An 18,466-nucleotide genomic window follows, 5' to 3' on the forward strand; every position below is an offset into this window, starting at 1 on the left:
GTTTAGATTCTACATGTAAGTGATATCATCTGGTATGTCTTTCTCTTTCTGACTTCACCTAGTATGATAATCTCTAGTTGCATCCATTTTGTTGCGAATGGCATTATTTTGTTCTTTTTACGTCTGAGTAGTATTCCATTGTGTATATGCACCACATCTTCTTAATCCATTCCTCTATTGATGGACATTTCGGTTGTTTTCATGTCTTTGCTATTGCTAGTAGTACTGCAATGAATCTAGGGGTGCATGTTATCTTTCTGAATTATAGATTTGTCCAGCTATGTGTTCAGAAATGGGATTGCTGGATGATACGGAGTTCTATATTTAGTAGTCTGAGGAACCTCCATAATATGATAGCCTATAATATTTTTACCATTATTTCCAAAATGCTTCAGCTTAGCTTAGAAGATTCAGCTCCTTTTGCTGTGAAAAGAATATGATAGTAAATGTCAAGGTTGATTTTGCCAAAGTTGAAGGGTTCTGATACGGTCCAATTTCAGGAAGTAGCGCACATTGTAGTTGATGTGAATGAAATCCCCTGGAGATGTGAAGTATGACGCTGACTACATGGGTCACAATATGCATGTGATCCCTGTCACTGTGCGATGTGGCAAATTTATTGTACATTACATTACTTCGGACCCGGCATTTTAGGCAAAGATGGACAAATTTGACTTTTAGACATCCATCTTTTTCTCTAGTAGTTTTGTTTCTGATCTCTTGTTTATGCTATTATATTATATAAGAACCATAAAAATATTTCTTCCTCTAAGCCTGTGTCATGCTTTGATTGATTTAAATTTATGCAAATACAAGGCAGTATTAATAATTGAGAAAATATAGCTTAATTGATGTTTTATAGTAATTGATAGAAACTGTTTCAGTTATATCAACTGATTAGCATAGTGATTGTTCTGACATTGTATATATATTAAGATAGCCTGAAAATTTGCAGAAAAAGGAAATTTAATTCTTTCAAAAACAAACTTTACTCAATTAATATCAACTATTCAAAATGTCATTATTAGTTTATAATTGTTTTCTTTAATTTTCATGGGATATCTGTCATATGCCAGGCATTATATTGGGCCAGCTCTGGCCAATAGAGCTTTCTGTGAGAACAGAAATATGTTACATTTACACTGTCCAGTAAAGCAGTTATCTGCCACATGTGTCTATCAAGAGCTTGAGATGTGGCTCTTGCAACGGAAAACTGAATTTTAATTTGATTTAATTTAAATTGAATTATACTTTAGTGTAAGTAACCATACATGGCTGGCAGCTATGGTACTGAATGATGCCATACTGAAAATTGCATACTGCATCCCACCAGCCTTCCTATTCTGTTTCTCTGTTGGGAAGGCGTGCTCTTGGAGTCATTCATTTGTTGATGGTGATAGATCTTGTTCATCCCCCATCTTTGACTGGTTCCTCTTTAGTTAAGGGCATGTTTTCAAGGCTACTGACAAATGTTAGTGAGATCATCTGACTGAAAGGAGTGCTGGTAATAACTGCTCTCTCTAGGCTTGTGGGGCTCATGAATTTCCAGTCCCATTTTCCTCGAGCACCAGCCAATATAAAATAAAATTAAAAAAAAAAAAAACCTAATGGAATGCTCAATCCCCTAATCATAGTTTGAGAAAAAAGAAATAACATAGAATGGGTAGCAAAGAAGCCACTCTAATATAAACTCAACATTAGCGTGGGAAGAACTCAGGGGCTTCTTGAATCCAGAGAGTGTCTTACATGAATTAATTTTTTAGCTTCGGAAAAAGTCAAAATTCATTTCGTTATGCTCTTTTCATTTAATTTTTAAACCTTAGGAAAATTCCGTCCATATGTTACTGATCAGTGTAGACATAACTCATCGAAATGTGTTTGGTAAGCGTTGTTTTGAAGAGGTTCCAGAAATCCTGTGAGTCTTTTGAATCAAGGAGAGACTGCATCAATTTTACATAAAACTCCCATCTGGCCAGGGGTACTTTAGCAGACAGTACGGCCATCCACCAGGCCATGTGAGCACTGAGGCAATTCCCCCTTCCATAGTTAATATACTAGTTATTATATTTAGGAATGTGTTATCTCTCTACATACAGTATAGGATTCAAAAGGGCCTGAAAATCACCTTGCTCTCCCCTGTTAATGTTAAAAATGAGGAAACTACGGCTCAGAGAGTAAAAGCAATTTGTGCAAGGCCTTCAGCATGGTTTATAGCAGGTCTGGAACTCATACTCAGGAACCTGGTTACTGATCATTGATAGTTTTCTACATGGCACACAGTCCCTTCTTTTATTCTTTAAAAGTCAGGGTACTGGTGGGTTAGAAAATTACCTTGGTGTTTTTAAGAATGTATTTTGTTTTAACTGTAAATGGAAAGTAACATTTAAAAATTGTATAAAAATTAAAAAAAAAATAAAAAAGAACATACAAAGACACTTGTAATTTTATGTAACTTTTCCTCTAATGATACATGAGTTATTAACATTTCAATTAAATATCTATCCAAATTATTGTCAAAAGACAAAACGTGCATTTTAATTGGTATAAAAGTCAAGTCACTTCTTAGGCTGAACATTTCGTAGGAAATTGGCAGCCAGCTATTTTTTAATCAAAGGTAAATGGAAATAGAAAAGATTTTATTTAATCACCTTCCAGAGGAAAAGAAGTAGAGCTATGGTCTACATGATTTGTTAACATAGAAGCTTATAGGGTGATAGGATGGAATCCAGGGTGTTTCAGTTCACACCTGATGCCATGAGAGCTGATGGCTTTTTTTGGTTTTTGTTTTCAGGATTTTAGAGAAGAGGTGTCACTTAAACTCTTAAGTGCTATCAGTTTGTCTGGGGAATGTCTGTCTGAAGGAATCTTCCTGTCTCCAAATTCTTGTCTGTTACTGTCATCAGTTCAATAGCATTCTAGCTCTCCACTAAAAATTTATAAGCTAGCAAAGGGCTGACGCTGGGAAGACAAAAACTGCTCATCGTGTTATCTATCATTTGTCTGTTTCAGAGATGTTTATACACGGAGGCTTTTTGTATAGTGGCTACTCAAGCTTCTGACAATTTACAAATGCCATCCTAGGTAGATTAAAAAATTAGCCTTAAGCAGACCGAGGGTTTGGGGAATGGGGATGGGAGTTTTTGGGCACTGCCCTCTCCGTGTGTTTGATTCATGGGGAAAGATTCTGAATATGGAGAGATCTTCATTCCAGTCCCCAATCTTCTACTCGATCACCGACTCCAAACAATTCATGTAATCTCTGATGCTCATTCTAGCCTCTCAGCTTTTAAAGAGGTGAGGGAAATTCCACGCAAATTAAAATGCGATGAATAATTATCAGCGTAATATATTGGTAACTCTAACGTCATTTATTAAAGATCAGATGTTGTTACAAAGGAAAAAGTTTAATTTCATCTTATGCAGGAAGGTTAACTGAAAATTAAAAGATGAGGCTCCTAATATTTTTAGAATACAAAAATTAGAAGAAACCAAAGACAATGCAGATAGAATTAAGGTTTAAAAAAATGTTTCACAAAGCAATGGACCAGGAAAGGCCACTCTTGAAGAAAATATCTTAAAATAATAAAAGCAGGCATGTTTAATTTAAATTTAAAAGATGTCATATTTAGGAAAACAAAAAAGATCAGTAGAAACAGACACATTATAGCAATTTAGAATTGTGTAAAGTATCATAAATGTACTAAGTAAATTTTCTGTGTAATGATTTCAGCAAGATGTAAAACTTTTAAAAGAAATGTATTATATTTATTAATAATAGATATAATTATATATCTAGTTTTGTGGTTGTAATACATCATATTAATATTGATCAGTTTATAGATTATTTCAGGGTTTTAAATTTTTCACGATAGGTATGTCAGCTAGGCCAGCTTTAATTCAAATGTGTTTCCTTGTTTATGCCTCTTGTTGAGTATTCATTTTTTTTTTCTTCAAATGCTAGAGAACTGCTTTTTCACCTCTGGTAATTTTATTATGATGATTGGATTTGCTATAACCTCAACTCTAAGCAAGAGAATAGACTTCAATAATGTCAAATAAAATAGCATGCGTGTGTAAGTGGCCTTGTAACAAGTACTATTATTGTTTCAGAGTCACATTTAATGATAATTATTCTTTGGAGAACTTTGTATTATGTGGTTTCTGTAGAGCTACATGTGATTTAGTGACAATGGATTTCTTTTTAGTGATTACAGATTTAAAGGATTACTGAACCCTTCAGATTTTAAAACAACAGAATATCCAAGAGGATTTTATTTTCAACTCCTGTTTACTTCCTAAATCATGCATTAATGTGATGTTTGGAAAATGAGCTAAATATTCCAGTGCTGAACTAGCTATCTAGAATGTGAATTGAGAAGTGGAAACAAATTGCCCATGTGTCCTGGAAATGATGTATTATACACAAAGGCGGTTACAAATAAAACATATTAAAAATGGGAGTGTGCTGTGGAATGTACATCTAGTTAGGAAATAAACCTATTTTTTTGCATGGATAGTATGACCTTACACAGATCAAAAGGGTTAATGTATATATAAAATACATATACACATCGCTTGCTGCCACCACTGTCATTCTCAGCCTCAGCCTCATCATCGTTATTCACCCTCCCTCTTTCTGGTGTCTGACCTGCAAACTAAACTAAGATTCCTGGCTCAACTGTTTTGAGAACTGTCTTAAAACCATTCTTAGTTCTTTTTTTTTTTTTTTTTCCTTTCACTCTTTCAAGCAGGCAGGAGACAATGCCCAGCCCTGAAATAACTGAATCCTTCTCTTCCTCTAGAATTGGGGGAAGTGGGAGCAGATGAGGAAAAAAATAAATAAGTAAATCTCACCTCTGCTATTTAGAATGCCAGCATTTGAAATTGAGCCTGAGGATTGTTCGGCAGTCCTCTTGCTAATCTCTAGTCAGCTCATTTCTCTCTCTCTCAAAGGGGACATTTCAAATGCTATTCCCTCCTTCAGACCTCTAGCCCAACTTGTCTTTCTGTCTTTTAGCAAATGACTTCATCTCAAGTCTTTGCTGTAGAGAAAGCAAAATGTTTAAGCTTATGCACCATGCATGCGTGCACTCATGCACACGCAAACGCACGGCGCGCGCACACACACACACACACACACTCTTAAAACCCATCAAATCCTCTATCAATGGCTCAAGATAATTTCCGTCTTCACCCATTTTTTAAAATTTTCTTTTCTGCCTCAGTTCAATGAATGCTCATATTCTTTCCTGGGCTTTCCCTTGCTATGCTGTTTCATTTTCACCTAAATCTTGCTCTATCACTCTCTATCTAGGATACTCAAAAATATATCTCCTTTCATTTTACTTTTTTCCTCTTAGACATAAAAAAAAAGTCTATTTTCATCCTAAAAAGCCATAAACTCCTCTTTCTCTCAAGCTAATTCAACTCTTCTTGAAGGCCAACTCTTTCATAAAGGTTAGAATTTTTTCCTTTCACTGCTTCACTTGTCATGGATCCTCACCCACTGTCTCCAAATGGCTAATAATGCAGCAGAGATTTTCTAATTGCCCGATCAGTGCCCTCTCCTTGGTCAGTATCCTGATTAATCTCTCTGCTGTGCTTGGCACTGATCATGTTTCTGTTTTCCTGATGTCACTTTCCTTCAGATTCTGTGATTTTCTTCTGTGCTGTTCTCCTCCCTCTTTTGACTTCTCTGTTTTAATGTCCTTGTCTCCTGTAGTATTTCTTTCCTTGCGTCTGTCCCTCATGTGGAGCCAATTTCCAAAGGTCTACTTTTAGCTTTTTCTTGTTACTTCATTTTCTCTCTCCATGAGCGATCTTGTTTTCTTCATTTCCTCTGGTGGCCTGAACGCACACATTTTCATATAGGAGATTAAAGTCTTGCATACATTTTACATACGTTATGTGTATTTACAATATGCATCATAAATATATGAACCCTAGCCACCTGTCTACCAATGACCTATGATTGCTCCATCACCTATCATTGTTTCTGGCTCTGTTCTTTCTTAGGAACTAAAGACACAATTCTGAATGCTTGCTGGCAAAATGTCTTGAAGATCTTGTAGACCCCTCTCTTGTTATTACTGTTGATACCCATTTATCCACAAAATTCTGTCAATACTATTTGTAGAAAAACTTTTATATTCACACCTCCTAAATCTATTCATACTCCCACTTTAAGAGCTCCAACTTCTTCCATTTTTTATTTGAACTATTTGAGTAATCTTACTCTGTCTTAGTTTTTAATTTATTTTTGCTTACTTGGGAGCCTCCAACTCCAATCCATCTTTTACCTTTATAACTTAATTATTTTTCTAAACATTCGGATATGATTATATGACTCTCTTGTTAAAAACTTAACCCGAGTCTCTCTTTTTTTTCTCAAGGATAAAACCTCATTTATTTTTAGTGTGGCATCCAGAAGGTTCTTCAAAAGCTAGCCTTACTCTGCATTTCTAGTTTTATCCCTGTCATTTCCCTGTTTCCCTTAAACGAACACTGGTTTTATAGCACTATGAAGTTCCTTCTACCTGCTCTCTCAACTCTGGGTTGAGTCTGATCTTTCTGCCAAAATAACTCTCTTACCTTGATCATGAGTTGTGCAGATGAAATGTTAGAATAGTGTACATAGTAATCATTTAATAAGTGTTGAATATTTTGTTATTACTTATTATTGTTTTTCCCTAGTTTTGATAAACTCAGTACTACCTCTTTTATTTTGTCTGATCTAATTCTGCCAAATTGAAATTCATCACTCTTTCCTCAATCTTCCATAGAATGTAATACACTGTGCTGTCTTAGGTATGTTGGTTATTTGTTTGCCTTTTTCACTACAGAGTACAGGTTGGAGTCAGAAGAACTCGGGCTCAAATCTTAGCTTTACCACTTGCCAGCTTGGTGACTTTTCAAGCTACTTGGCTAAGGCATATAGTGAGAATAATTCCTGGCACTTAATTAACCAAGTAGATGAATATTAGTTCTTGTCCTTTTCTCCCTTCTCCTTTTATTCTCTATACCTTTCACAGTATAAATAGTAAACGCTCAATTATTATATTGTTGTTGAACTGAATTAAAGGAAATTTGCAGGAGGACCAACTCAGATATCTTCTCTGGTAAGGCTTCAGGATTTAAGAAATAAAAATATTCACCTGGTAGAATGTCAGAAGTATTAGCTTCATTCTTACTGCCACCTTACAACTTTGCCTGGTTAATTATAATTACGGCATTATTGGACACTGTCAGGAACAGTGTCTGACATTTTTATACATCATTCATTTCATCCATACATTAACCTCATGCTGTTGTCACATCCAGGGCCCCATGAAGAGCAAGCAGTGAAATTAGAATATAAAACTAGGTAGTCTAACTTGAAGTGAAACCCTTATTCACTGTATTACATTAGCATCATCTCTGTTTCTGACTGAGTATATCAATTGATTGATTATAAAGAAAAATATTAGAGAGCTGAAATTGTGTATATTTCAGGACTGGAAGTAAAAATCCAGAGAGATGAAATTTGACTCTTGGAACATGTGGCCAATAGCAGGACTTGATAATGAGATGAGTGTATAATAATCAAGAAGGATTTGGGCCAATAGAATGGAAGCCCAAAGAGCAAGAAAAACTGTTCCAGTGACCTGTATATATACATATACACACTACTTAGTCCCAGACCAATGGAAGGTTTCCTCATGTGTCTTGTGCAAAAGATGTGAATCAACAGAGTCGTTTACCATTACTTATCTCTAGGACTTGATTCTGGTCCACTGGGTAGGCAACCGTGTATGATGACTCTAATCTACAAGAATGTATGCTTTACATTCTATGCTTTGGGCAAAAAGATGCATGTTCCTTTTCTTTTAGTATAAATAAATATAAAACAATTTCAAACTTTAGTGATAGATATTCTTATTATAACAAAACTAAATTTCAGAATACCAAAAGTTATTCTACGTTAAAAGCGTCTGCGTATATGCTCTTTTTGTCTCTTGATTTGGATATAATTACTTTGGATTTTTTTTTTGTTGTTGTTTGTTTGTTTTGTCTTTATGCTATTTCTTGGGCCGCTCCTGCGGCATATGGAGTTTCCCAGGCTAGGGGTCGAATCGGAGCTGTAGCCACCAGCCTACGCCAGAGCCACAGCAACGCGGGATCCGAGCCGCGTCTGCAACCTACACCACAGCTCACGGCAACGCCGGATCCTTAACCCACTGAGCAACGGCAGGGACCGAACCCGCAACCTCATGGTTCCTAGTCGGATTCGTTAACCACTGCGCCACGATGGGAACTCCTACTTTGGATTTTGAGCATTACTAGAGCCTTAGGGTCTTTTAGTATACTTTTCTCAAATAATGTTTGCTATCTGTCCTTTGTAACTCTAGAAAGTCAGATTTTACTTCAAATTATAAACCTTAATTCCAATTTTCAAGGTTTTTTTTCCTTTTCTAACAAAGACCCTGCTAATGATGACATGCTCTTAGAATGCATACTGTTTTGGTTTTTCTTTGAGATGTAAACTGTTTATGTGTGAAAGTTTTCATTTTCTATGTACCTCTTATCTGAAAAGGACAAATGTGGCCTGAGCTAGAATTTCACCATAAGGAAACAGACAGGAGGACAATCTTTTTTTTTTTTTTGGTCTTTTTGCCATTTCTAGGGCCGCTCCCAGGCTAGGGGTCTAATCAGAGCTGTAGCCACTGGCCTACACCAGAGCCACAGCAATGTGGGATCCGAGCCATGTCTGCGACCTACACCACAGCTCACGGCAACGCTGGATCCTTAACCCACTGAGCGAGGCCAGGGATTGAACCTGCAACCTCATGGTTCCTAGGCGGATTCGTTAACCACTGAGCCATGATGGGAACTCTGGACAATCTTGTTATATTAGAAAAATTAGGGAGGAATGACCACTTACCAAGAAATCTATAAGTGACAGTTGTCATTCATTACTTTCTCTGTTGTAAACTATTCCTATTTAGAGGAAAGCTGACAGGAACACTATATTCTCTTATATTCTCACTGTTTTTGTGAAGGAAAAAACTGGTATTTCAGTTATTTATTGAAGTAAAATTTATAGAGCTAGTTTAAAACTGACAATGGTTCAGGTTTTCAAACCCGATTGAGGACGGCTATACAATCATTGTAACCTTTTGAAAAGTCAGAGTCTCATTTGAGGTTCAAAGTGATTAAAATGTTGTAAGCATTTAAAAAATAAAATTTCCTAATGAAATGTTAACTGTTTTCTACATCTTAAGAAGGTTTAGGAAATATTTCACAAAGGGGATGCCATGGACAGTAAATTTTTCTCAGGAGACAGCCAGATCACCTGATTTGTTTATCAAGAGCTTCTAAACCATGATGGCCAAGGGCACCATTTTCCCTGTTTGGAATTTGCATAGTCAGATAATTCAAAATGTGTCTTTGATCATTATTTTCACTTCAGTAAATTAGAGCTAACAGGCTTTAACAATTAAATTTCAGTAAAAACTAAACAGTAGAAAATATCTGATCACAGGTAATGCAACTTAGTGCATATTTATGTAACTCTATTGATATCTTATTTACCCAGCAACAAAGGAAGGGGTATTTCATGCACTGACGTTTTCCTAACCAGTCAAGCTTACCTTTTTTGTGTGCCAAACCACCTTATTTATTTATTTTCTACTATTCTGAATTAAGTTTTTATAAACTATATTATGCATTTCCATGATGTTAAACACACAGGTTGTAGCACTATATTTAACCTTTTTTGGATTACCCATGGTCATCATTTTGAGTGAATATCCATTCCTATGTAGTAGTAGATCTCAATGTGTATTCCTTTTCCTGTCACATTTCTTTTTTTTAAATTAATTAATTAATTAATTTATTTTTTTGTCTTTTGTCTTTTTTTTTTTTTTTTTTTTTTTGTTGTTGTTGTTGCTATTTCTTGGGCCACTCCCGCGGCATATGGAGGTTCCCAGGCTAGGGGTTGAATCGGAGCTGTAGCCACCGGCCTACGCCAGAGCCACAGCAACGCGGGATCCGAGCCGCGTCTGCAACCTACACCACAGCTCACGGCAACGCCGGATCCTTAACCCACTGAGCAACGGCAGGGACCGAACCCGCAACCTCATGGTTCCTAGTCGGATTCGTTAACCACTGCGCCACGACGGGAACTCCTCCTGTCACGTTTCTTAATGTCAGCCTGTTAATTGTCACTTCATGGCTGTCAGAGTACCTGATGCTAAATTTCTAGTTCCACCTCCTAGACCTTCATTCTATTTGTTATAATCTTTTGAGTGTTGGGAAGCCATGTAACAAAGCTTTAAAAGACTTCTTAACACAAAATAAAACATGTTCATAATAGAAGTAAGAATTATAGTGGTACAGGGATGTAATATACAGCGTAAGGAATTTGGTCAATAACATTGTAATAACTTTGTATGGGGGTAGATGGTTAGTAAATTTATCACAGCAATCATTTTCTAATATATGCATATGTCAAATCACTGTGTGATACACCCAAAACTAGTATATCATTGTTCGTCAACTATATTTAAATTTAAAAAGAATAGTAGTGGTAGAAATAGGAAATATTAATAGTTTTATGATCAACATTTGATCTAATGTCCTGTGATCTCTTGCTACATACATAAAATTTGTTTAAAAAAATCAAGTTAATAAATCTCTGAAGGAAGGTTGAAAGATGAGTTCGCTTGAGACTGTCACTTTAACTTGGACCATGCTGTCAGGGAGTGGGGTTGGTCCGCTGACTGGGCAGGCAGGGTCAGATGAAGAACCATCTTTGAGCCTCAGTGAGGAAGCAGTAAGAACTGGAGCGGTTGGTGAAAGACCTAGCACTGAACATTGTAGTCAGGCAAGACCTGTGATTTGTTTTCAGAGGCAGAGCTACAGATGAACATCATGAATTCTGTATAAATGCTTTTTTCTTTTAATTTTAAACACTATATAACTTATAGTTCTTAAGATCCTTAGATTTTGAGGGGGAAAAGAGTGGATCCTTTATCCAGTGTCCAAAAGGCATGAAAATATTTTAGCCCAGGTTTATTGAGACATTATTGACATAAAGCATTGGATGTTTAAGGTGTACAGCGTGAATATTGGACATACTTACACGCTGTGAAATGACTACCATAGTAGGGCTGGTTATCACATCAATCACCTCACCTAATAAAGATCTTCTATTTGATAAGTAAGCTTCAAATTCATGAAAACATAATTCTTTTGGAGAATTATATTAATGTGTCATTTTTGACAGTGTAGAAAACCAATGATAAATATGGATCCCCAACAAAATTTTAGATAATGAATGTACATTTCTGACTTAGAGGAGACATTGAATGATGACATTGACATCGCTGTGTCTTTATTATCATTAAATAAAATTTAGTCAAATTATGTATCTGAAAAAAAATTATGTATCTGATAGATTCATAAAATTCTGGGTTGGGAGGGTCATTAGAAATCTCAGCTAGTATTTTCTGTAGTTCCATTGACATAATCCTTTAAGATGCTATTGCTACACACACACACACACGCATATTCTTCTGTCACATAACTTAGGAAACATTGCAAACTGTATCTCCCATCTTGAAGTTCATGATGTGTATCAGGATTGTAAAAATGATAATACATCCTGCAATAAACAAAATCTGGTTAAAGTGTTTTAAATAGGCATTTCCCAAGTGTATTTGGTCACGGGACACTTTGTTTGCTTTGTATAGGATTTAAAATCTTAGATGGAAAAACTTGTGGGACATGCTGATCTCATTTTAATCCTTTATTTTACATACAAAGAATTTTGCTCAGAGAAGGTTTCTGGAAGTTATTCATAGCAGACCCAGAATCAAAAATCTAGATTCTATAACTCCCATGCTGCTGCTCTGCCCACATCCCAGCTACCTTTTCCTACAAGTCTCTCTCCTTCTGACCTGCCTAATTCTGCACTCTTATCTTTCCTTGCATCCAGATAACTTTTTCCTCCTCCTCCAGCATCTCTTTGAAACTTCCTCCACACTCACTCTTGGGACATCTCATCCACTCACAGCTTCGTATGTCACCTCTACATTTTATCTCCTCCATGCCCACCTCCAGCCCTGCCTTCTCACCACAGTGTCACTTCAGAGTCATCAGGCACCTGTTGAATTTATTTACTTGTATAGCTTGCCTTTACTTTGAACTCAGCATGTCCAACACCAAAGTCATCTTTCTAGCAAACTGTTCTTTTTAACACCTCTCTTTCTGGCAACAAAATTCTCCCAATTTTGAAGGTCTTCTTTCTTGCAGTTAATTTAGAAGTGTTTATGCCTTTTATTATTTAGATCTTAATCCCTCAAAGTATTTTTCTCTTAAAGTCATCCTAATTCTCTCTCTCTTCTCCTTTCTCCATTCTCCATTTTCATTTATACCTCAATACTATAAATTCTATAGTTCTTATCTCTTACACAAGTGTCTTTCATCTTGTTATAATTTACATATGACTTCCGGATTATTCACTCAAAAGCAAGTTTCATCTCATTACTTTCCTCCTCAAGAGCCTTCAGTGGCTTAATACTTCTTGATATCCTTGTCTATTTTAGAGGCTCCATAACTTGGCCTCATACATTCTGGCCAGTAAACATGACTTCATGGGATACAGCGTGTTGTCAGAAGGTCCATTGCTCTCTCTGATGATGAAACATGAACTATCTTTAGGAACATAGGTCTGGAGAGGGGCTGATGTGGTGATACGTAGACACCTGGACTTGATTCAAGTATAAGATTGCATCACAGGAGTTTTATTTGATATGTTGTCATCAGAGTTTCTGAGCAGTGAAAAATAGGGAAGTTAATGGAGTGTGGTTTATTATTGTCTTTCCCTTATAGCCATGCTTCTCAAATGCAGCAACAGTGATGGATTAGGGGCCCTGAGTTACTGAATTCCTTGTAGCCTGGTGAAGACCAGTGAGAAGGAAGGGGGAAAATAAGAAGAAGATATACTGTGCTTATTTTGAGAAGGCATAGGAAGATGCAGTCTGTTTGACACACACAGGAGTTCTAGGTCAGGATTCGGAGAGAATGGAAATCATAGCCAGGTCTCCTTTTGAATATGGACTCCTGTGGTGCTCTTTCAAAGGTTGCTCTGCTTTGAATGTTAGCTTACATTATGTTAGGTTGCTATATCTCATCAGGTCAGTAAAGTAGGTACTTAAGTCGCCCGGGTCTTTTTTTTTTTTTTTTTTTTGTCCTTTTGCCTTTTCTAGGGCTGCTCCCAGGGCATATGGAGGTTCCCAGGCTATGGGTCTAATCGCAGCTGTAGCCACCGGCCTACGCCAGGGCCACAACAATGGGGGATCCGAGCCATGTCTGCAACCCACACCACAGCTCATGGCAACGCAGGATCCTTAACCCACTGAGCAAGGCCAGGGATCGAACCGGCAACCCCATGGTTCCTAGTCGGATTCGTTAACCACTGCGCCACGACGGGAACTCCCGCCCAGGTCTTAAAAGGAATAGAACGTCTAGTTCATGTACTTTGCTGACGTGGGGGAGGAGTTGTACCTTCCACAGCTTTCCCCAGCCTCCCTCCCACTGAGGACTGGGTTTCTCTCGTGCCTGTGGGGAACCACAGGAGTCTTAGTTTCAGAGCTTCTTCTCATTTGATTTGTGATGATAGGGTGTTTGGTAGAATTTTTTAGCTACATAAAGTGGTTTTGCATGCTAATTGAGCAAAGTACCACATGATAGAAGAAATGATCAAAAACATGGTGTGGTCAACCTGGTGTGAATATATGGAAAGAAACCGATGCCTCTTCAATATGGGAAAGAAGAAAATCTAGCATGTGTTCTTTTTTGTTGGCTCAAAAATTCAAGAGACTCTTGAGATCCTGTTATGAAATATATCGGTTAGCCCCCTTAGTTCCTATGAGATGTGAGAACAGATGATTATGTACTTTCAACCCCTTAGATTTGGGGGTGCCGTCTGGCAAGATGATTAATTTTCCTATCTACAGATGTTTTTCTCATTTAAAGAAGTTATCTCAGTTTATATATTTTGATGTTTTATACTATGATATTTTTAAAAAAGTCAACGCATACTTGATAAAAAACAGATTTCTTCTTTACATAGTCGAGACAGAAAAAAAGCATAAACACCACTCCCTTGCTGGTGTAGATAACAAAAATTGATGGTGGGAGTAGAGAAGAGACTCTTTGACTCCATTTTGTGGATTTCTGGAAAGAAGCACTTTTAAATAAATCACTTTATCGGGATTTGAGCAAAAATTGTCAGTCTCGAGGCTTCAAGAATAAGAAAAGAGCACTTGTACAGTTATTTACTCACAGAATTTTAGATAGAGGCCACGGAGCCCGCAGCATTCTATCCGAAGTGCCTGCCTCCCGTCTCTCCCTCCTTTCCTCCTCTCAGACTTCTCCCCCTTATGCTCTCCCCCTTCTCGCGTCCCTTCAATCTGTCCTTCTCACTTATGCATTTAATAGATATTAGCTTTGTGTTTTTATTTTTGGTGTTTCATGTTTGCAGAACTGTTTGGGCACAGTGAAAAATTATTCCCTAAAGATTCCCTCCTGCACCAGTAGTGCACACTCCCCCCCACCGCTCTGCACGCCTGACCCCTGCCTCCCCCCCCCTCCGCTGCCGCCAACCCCATCCACTGGAAAAATAAATAAATAAAAAGGGAAAGAAAGAGATAAACACCGGTGCCACACTTCCTTTTGTTGGGAATTGACACTCGAATGCACAATATCGTTAAATACAGTTGTTGCTTGGAGGAGAAAATATAAGCCACCCTTTGACAACAAGAATAAAAGAAAGTTGGATGCTGGTGCCAACTTTAGACCTGTATTTAAAACAAATAACCTATGTACAGAAAGAAGACTGGGCTATTATGCACCATGTGACTGTCCGATTAGGAGGAAAACAAATTGCCCATCAAAGGTAGTAGGTGCTGTGAGGGTGGGAAGGGCCACTTGCTCCCTGTGCAGCAGTGTGAGATTTTCTACCATGGTAATTGCTCCTCTTTCTGGCTTCCTGCTGTAGCTAAGAAGCAGCCTATGTTGGCCTGTATGCATTTAGATGGTTAGTGATACCAAATCCAATTATCCTCAGCTGCATGACCACCAAAGCTGTTTTCATCTGCGAGTGATTCCTCATAGCCAGGAGAGGGGGCAACATGAAAACTCCTTTATAAAAGCCTGGAGGGGAAAGTGGTGGGGGAGGAAACTGAAGGGGAGCAGAACAAGAGGGCTAATGTATTAAAGTAAAAGGAAACAGAATAGGAGAGCAGGGAACGAGGCTGGTGGTGAGCTAGCATTGAATGAGAGGATTTCGAAGCCAGCATCAATTACGAATACCTTTTACACAAGGCCACGCCACAGCCTGCTGGGCTGATCAAAAGCCTTTCGTTATAAGCTAAACATTTTCATTGGTCTCAAAAACGGATTTCACGAAAATTTTTACATCTGTGATTCTCGACCAGACCAGCACTGGAGTCACATGAGGACTTTCCATCGATGCTGATGTTCAGGTTCCTGCCCAAATCCATTAAGTCCGACTCGCTTTTTATGTTTAAAAAGATCCCAGCAGTTCTGATCTGCAGCCAGGATTGAGGGCCACTCAGTGAGGAGACACAAAAGGCAGTTTGGAAGCCCTATGTGCAGAATTTTTCAGGCATTTACATTTGCAATATTGGGGTGAAATAAATGAAGAGCTCTCCTCTATTAAGGTGATTTCTTTCCTGTGTACTCCATTTTGCCCTGTATCCCCCTCCCAGGCTTATTAAGGTATTACTGATAAATAAAATTGTAAGATATTGGAAGTGTATATCATGGTGATTTGATACACAGTGTGAAAGAATTCCCCATCTGGCTAATTTACACATCCATCACCTCACACATTTGGGGGGCGGTGAGGTAATTTGAGTTTGACTCTTAGCAAAATTTTAATTATGCAATCCAGTGTCATCAGCTAGAGTCACCGTGTTTTGTACTAAATTCTCAGACCTTATTCATCATATAGCTGAAAGTTTGTATCCTTTCCTGCATCTCATTTACACAAAGTCTTAAATGGCTTCTACAGATCAAACCACATTCTTCAACAGCAGTGTTTCCAAATGTGCCATTGAAATCAGCAGACAGAAAAGTTTGGGAAATGCTATGCTTTGGGGGAGTTTTCAGAGCCTTTACCGGCCTGTGTGTACTCACTATATGCTAATGTGAATTCTTAATCTCCAAGGAGGTTTTATATATATTTGTACACATCCCTATATATATATATATATATATATATATATATATATATATATATATATATAGTGTTTCCTAAACTTATTTGATCAAAGAGATATTTTGCAAAGAGTGGGTGTGTCTATCTAGTTTCGTGTTCCACAGAGTACACTTTGGAGAATTTCTGTTTAGTCTCTGCCCCCAACACCCTCCCTCTTACATTCCTATCCCATAGCTTCTGACATTGACTGGCAAAAGGGAAGCTGGTTCTCATTATATAATTCTGACTATCAATAAAACATGGCCATAGTAAGATTTATGTAAATATACATACTTCACAGCTCCTAAATGGCCATGGTCTTTTTCCAGTGGGCTTTCGATACCCCGCTAAAGCCACAGAATACACACGCCTTGTTTTTTTAATGTTAAGTCCCCAAAAGTCACAATTTGACCATACTAGGTCTTTAATGAGAGCCAGTATTCCTAGAGAGAAAAATTTTTGGGGTGCTAAAATTTCCCATCAGTATGCTCTTGTCCCCTGGCTTCTGTTGAGAAAGTCTGCAATGTGTTGAGCCCATCTCACAGATGGCAGCCTTGAGATGTGAGCATGGACAAATGTATATGTGGGCTCTCAAATCATTTTATTTACTCTTTTCTCAAGTGGAGTAAACTACAGCAAGGAGAGTGTTCGGTTATGTGCAGGGAGGTCAAAATTGCTCATCGCAATAGAGCTTAAATTCTACGATGACAAATATCTATCTACAGAGATAATCACTCAGCCTATTTCTTGGTCTTTGTTTCCTTATATCCCTACCAACTACTTCCCCATCTCTCTTTTTCTTTGATCACTTTCCTTTCCTGTTCTTGTTTTTATTCTTTATAGTTGCCGTATCATTCTCTTTTGCATTTAAATCTTTATGATTTGGTCCCATTTCTTGTATATATAACAAGTTTTGTATACCTAATGGCCAAATAGTTGCCAACTACTTTATCTGTACTCACTGAGAGAGGTTTTCTGAAACAAAACTGTAAGGGTTTAAAGGCAATTTCGTGGAGTTTCCATTGTGGATCAGAAGTTTAAGAAGCTGACTAGTATCCAGGAGGATGTGGGCTGGCCTCCCTCAGTGGGTTAAAGATCCGGTGTTGTCGCAATCTGTGGCATAGGTCACAGATGTGGCTCGGATCTGGTGTTGCTGTACTGTAGGATGGCAGCTGCAGCTCCCTGGAAACTTCCATATGCAACAGGTGTGGCCCTAAAAAAAACTAAGATAAAGAAAAAAATGAATAATTAGTTCAAATTTTGCAAATATAAAAGCCATCTTGTTTTTTACAAAATGACTTAGGAACTTCAGTACATTATAATTAATTATTAGGATTTTTGGGGTTAGTTTAATGCAGAATAAAGCTTTAAAAATAGTGACACTGTTAAGTCTGAACAAATTTTTCTCAAATAAAGTGGTAGAGAGATAATAAAAAAACTGTGGTCTTTAAAAATATATATTTAGGAGTTCCTGTCATGGCTCAGTGGTCAATGAATCTGACTAGGAACCATGAGGTTGTAGGTTCGATCCCTGGCCTTGCTCAGTGGGTTAAGGATTTGGCGTTGCTGTGAGCTGTGGTGTAGTTTGCAGACGCGGCTCGGATCCAGCGTTGCTGTGGCTCTGGCATAGGCCGGCGGCTACAGCTCCGATTAGATCCCTAGCTTGGGAACCTCCTTATGCCACGGGAGCGGCCCAAGAAATGGCAAAAAAAAAAAAGACCAAAAAAATGTGTATATATATATATATATATATATTTAGGCATTTTCCTTGGACACTATTTAGAGTTTTCTCTGAGATTACAGATATTTCCCAACTACCGAGCCTGATAAGACAGCTTCTTGGGGCCCCCCAAAATGGGTGTTTTATTACCCTTCAGGGTCTTTTCATCCTTTCATCTTCATAAGGTGAATAAATTGTTTTCTATGTGGCATTCAACCTGTAGATCTTTTCTCTAGAGACTCAAATCTTCTTTTGCTCTTTGTAGCCATATTTTAAAAATCTTATGATATTTTCCAGAAGAGTAGGCTTTGAATATAGCCTCAATGGACTCAAATGTTAGGAATCTAAATAAATATCAGAAAGTCAAGAATCTTTGCTTATGTCCTTGGCGAATGGTTATTTTATGGTATATTTTCTTAATATACTTCCTTGAATTTATAAAGTCATTTATATTCTTAAAAGGTCTTTTAGATCAGTCA

At 37.6% G+C, this 18,466-nt stretch overlaps 1 long non-coding RNA gene across 16 annotated transcripts in view; it reads left to right on the forward strand.

Moving 5' to 3' along the window:
* LOC102158976 (uncharacterized) overlaps positions 1 to 18,466 on the forward strand; it is a 928,007-nt gene that overhangs the window by 419,707 nt on the left and 489,834 nt on the right. The gene's annotated exons all lie outside the window — the stretch shown is intronic.

Source organism: Sus scrofa, chromosome 8, assembly GCF_054392235.1.
Source record: "Sus scrofa isolate SSC_HxYL_T2T_F1_AM1 chromosome 8, Sscrofa_HxYL_maternal_Yorkshire_Landrace_v2.0, whole genome shotgun sequence".
Taxonomy (NCBI): domain Eukaryota; kingdom Metazoa; phylum Chordata; class Mammalia; order Artiodactyla; family Suidae; genus Sus; species Sus scrofa.